The following is a 4,742-nucleotide window of genomic DNA, read 5'->3' on the forward strand; positions in this document are numbered from 1 at the left end:
ATTAAAATATGCTACTTTATAGTTTTAATTCTTATTTTATTTATATTATTTCATCCATAATACCTTCTACTCTCCACTTTCTTTCTTTAAACAAAATTAAAAGAGTTTCAAAACTGATCTTGCATTAAATTTTAGAATAAAGCAAAAAAATTACACACACGGACTACATATATAGTGGTAAGTAGTAGTAGAAATGAGCCTATATAGTTGCAAAGTTTCTATGTTTTACTTAGAGTAATACAATATAACACTAATTGAATTGTAAAAATTAATGATGTGTATTATGTATATTTATTCTTCCAGTAACTTGGGGTCTTGGAAATTCTATTTTAAACCTTATTTTTTTTTTTCATTCCTACTATATGGAGATGAGAAACTATGAACTTTAAGAGCACTGCCAGTTCTGTAAATAAATGAAAAGATATACTGTGCTCATGAACTGGAAGAATTAGTAGTGCTAAAATGTCCTTACTACCTAAAGCAATAAACAGATTCACTGTAATCTCTATTAAAATACCAATGGCATTCTTTTCAGAACTAGAACAACTAATTCTAAAATTTATATGGAAACACAGACTCCGAATATCTAAAAAAAAAAAAAAAGAAAGAAAGAATAAAGTGAGAGAAAGAAATCATGCTCCCTAATTTCAAACTATACTACAAAGCTATGATAATCAAAGCAGTATGGTACTGGTATAAAAACAAATATATAGATCAATGGAATAGAATAAAGAGCTCAGAAATAAATCCTAACTTACATGGTCACTTAATCTAAGGAGACAAGAGAGGCAAGAATACACAATGAGATAAAGATAGTCTCTTCAAAAAGTGTGTTGGAAAAATTGAACAGATACATGTAAAAAATAAAATTAGATCACTTTCTTACACCATACATGAAAATAAAACTCAAAATGGATTAAAGACTTAAATGTAAGAACTGAAGCCATAAAGTTTCTAGAAGAAAACATCAGCAGTAAATTATCTGGCATTGCTATTTTGGGATATGTCATCTCAGGTAAGGGAGACAAAAGAAAAAATAAACAAATGGGACTATCAAACTAAAAAGCTTTTGCACAAAAAGGAAACCATCAACAAAACAAAAAGATAAACTACTGAATGGGAGCAGATATTCACAGATGATACATCTGATAAGGGGTGAATATCCAAAATATACAAGGAAATCATACAACTTAACGAACAAACAAACAAACAAAAACTAAATTAAATCAGCAGAGGGAGTTCCAGTCAAGATGGCAGAATGGGTAAATGCTTTGCTTGCCTCCTCTCATGGCCACATTAAAACTACAATTAAGTTATAGAACAATCAACCTGGAGAACCATCTAAAGACTAGCTGAACAGAAGACCTATAACTAAGGATATAAAGAAGAAGCCATGACGAGACTGGTAGGGGGGTTGAAAATGTGAAATGCAGTCTGATCCCACACCCACATGAGAATAAGGAGGAATACCCCAGTTGCAGAGGTCTCCCCTGAAGAGCAAGGGGTCTCAGCCCTACACTGGGTTCCCCAACCCAGGGCACCAGGTCTGGGAAAAGGAGTCCTCACAACATTTGGCTGTGAAAATCAACCAGAATTCCACCCATCAGGATAAGATGGAAGACTGCAGAAAACCCAGGCATTCCTCTTAAAGGGCCCATTCACGGACTCTCTCATTTCCAAGTATTCACCCTGGACAGCAGCTTGGGAGTGCCAGAGACATATAGGGAAAGACTGAGTTATGTGGTTACAAGGCAAGGGCTGAAGGGACAACCGCCAGTGTCCCTGTTTTGAGCCCTCCCCTTGTGTAGTTGGTGGGCAGGTACCATCTTGCTTGTGTTGAGCACTCCCCGCCATCACAAAGCCTGAATCTGCTTTGAATCTGCATTGGCCTGATGAAATCCACTGGCTCCACCCTGGTGGCTCCCTGAGGCTCCACTCAACCCAACTCATACACCCCTGGAGGCATTTTTGGTAGTCGGCAGGTGGTCTGCTGGGACTGGCCCACACTACAGACTTACTTGGACAGCTCTCAGGGACCCGAGGACCCCAGGCAGGTGTCAGATGGCCTTGACAAGCTGCGAGCCTTTCGGCTGGTCCCAGGATCTGAATCTGCACTAACCTGGTGAACACCACTGCCCTACCCTGGTTACTCCCTGAGATCCCACCTCACCTACCTCACTTACTGCCCGAGGTTCTTCAAGCAGCTGAACAATATAGGCAGCTAGCAGGTTGTGGCAGGCCTTGAGATACCTTTTGCTGAGCTGCCCGAGGCCCAGTACTAGTGGTGGCCAGCCTTGGTTCACAGTATGGCCTCTCCCACACACCCCCAGGTCCAGCATAAGCAGTGACCAACCACAGATCGCTATGTAGCTCCTACTAGGTAGCCCTGGGCCAGTCCAGGCAGTGACAGAACTTGGCCTGCATGAGAGGCCCTCCCAAAAGGCCCTAGAACCAACATGTCCAGTGGCCATCTCCAGACCACAACAACACACCACTTGATTAGCCCCACAAGTGACTCACCCAAAGGGTGGTCTCAGCAGTCACCAGAGCATGCTGGGGCAAATCCTACCCCACAACTGTTCATATACTATGGTTGTGGTCAGTCCTTACAGCCAGTCAGTCTAAGGATCAGTCCCATCCACTGATATGCAAACAGCAATCGAGGCTCAGCTACAAAGGAGGGTGACACAGACCACACAAGGGACATTCTGGGAGTATCTAGCTCAAGCATCCAGGGAGACTGTGTCACTGGACTCCACAGAACACCTACTACATAAGACTACTGAGACTGGGAAATGTAGCAGATCTACCTAATACATTGAAACAAACACAGAGAGGCAGCCCACATGAAGAATAAAAGAAACATGTCCCAAATTAAAGAACAAGAGAAAACTTCACAAAAACAACTAATAAATGAAATGGAGACAAGCAACCTACCAAATACAGAGTTCAAAACACTGGTTATAAAGTTGCTCAATGAACTTAAGTAAAGAATAGATAATCTCAGTGAGAACTTCAACAAAAAGATAGAAAGCATAAAAAATAACATAGAACCCATAAAAAGAACCAGTCAGAAATTAAGACTATAATAACTGAAATGAAATGAAGAATACACAGGAAGGAAATAACAGCAGATTAGATGAAGCAGTGAATCAAATCTACAATTTGAAAGACAATGTAGCAGAAAACACCCAATCAGAATAGCAAAAAGAAAAAAAGAATTTTAAAAAATGAGGAAGTTTAAGAGACCTCTGGGACTATATCAAGCATAACAACATTCACATCAAAGAGATATGAGAAAGAGAAGAGAGAAAACAAGGGACTGAGAACCTATTTGAAGAATGACAAAAAAAATTCCCTAACCTGGTGAAGGAAACAGACATAATATTCGAGAAGCACAGAGAGTTCCAAACCCAGAGAGGCTCACACCAAGACACATCATAATTAAAATTCCAGAGGTTAAAGACAAAGAGAGAATCTAGAAGCAGCAAGAGAAAGGCAGTTAGTTACCTACAAGGGAGCTCTCATAAGACTGTCAGCTGATTTCTCAACAGAAACTTTGCAGACCAGAAGGAATTGGCATAAAATATTCAAGGTGATGAAAAGTAACAACCAAGACTCCTCTATTTGGCAAGGCTATTATTTAAAATTAAAAAAGAGACAAAGAGCTTCTCAGACAAGAAAAAGCTAAAAGGAAAAATTTATCACTATCAGACCAGTATTACAAGAAATGTTAAAGAGATTTCTTTAAGAAGAAGAAGGAATAAGGGGGGAAGAATAAAATATGAACAATAAAATGGCAATAACTACGTACCTATCAATAATCACTTGAAATGTAAATGGTTAAATGCTGCAATTAAAAACCATAGGATAGCTAATTGAATAAGAAAACAAGACCCATACATAAAGAGACCCATATCAGATGGAAAAGACACGCACAAACTGAAAGAGATGGAAAAATGATATTTCATGTAAATGGCAACAAACAAACAAACAAAAAAGCTGGGGTAGCAATACTTAGACAAAATGACTTTAAAACAAAGGCTGTAATAAGAGACAAAGAAGTATATTATATAATGATAAAGGGATCAATCCAACAAGAGAATATAACCTTTGTAAACATTTATGCACCCAACAAAGAAACACCGAAATACATAAAGGAAATATTAACTGACATAAAAGGAGAGATTAACAGTAATACAGTCATAGTAGAGGACTTTAACACTCCATTGACATCAAAGGATTGATATCCAGACAGAAAATCAACAAGGAAACAGCATCTTAAATGACACATTAGACTAGATGGATTTAATTGATGTTTTTAGAGCATCTCACCCCAAAACAGCAGAATATACATTCTTTTCAAGTGCATATGGAACATTTTCCAAGATAGACCATGTTGGGCCAAAAAACAAGTCTCAATAAATATAAGTAAATTGCAATCACATCCAGTATCTCCTATAACCACAATGGTATGAAAATAGAAATCAATTACAAGAAAAAAAAAAACCTGAAAAACAGACAAACATATGGAGGATAAATAACATGCTACTAAACAATGAATGGGTTACTAATGAGATCATAAAAGAAATCTTAAGATACCTTTAGACAAATGAAAACAAAAGCACAATGACCCAAAATAGAATCTAAATAAACAACACACAAAAAAATCAAAGAAACCAAGAGCTGGTTCTTTGAAAAGATAAACAAAATTGATAAATCTTTAACCAAGATTAAAAAAA

The sequence above is a fragment of the Pteropus vampyrus genome, unplaced genomic scaffold (assembly GCF_000151845.1).
Source record: "Pteropus vampyrus isolate Shadow unplaced genomic scaffold, Pvam_2.0 Scaffold58, whole genome shotgun sequence".
Classification (NCBI taxonomy): domain Eukaryota; kingdom Metazoa; phylum Chordata; class Mammalia; order Chiroptera; family Pteropodidae; genus Pteropus; species Pteropus vampyrus.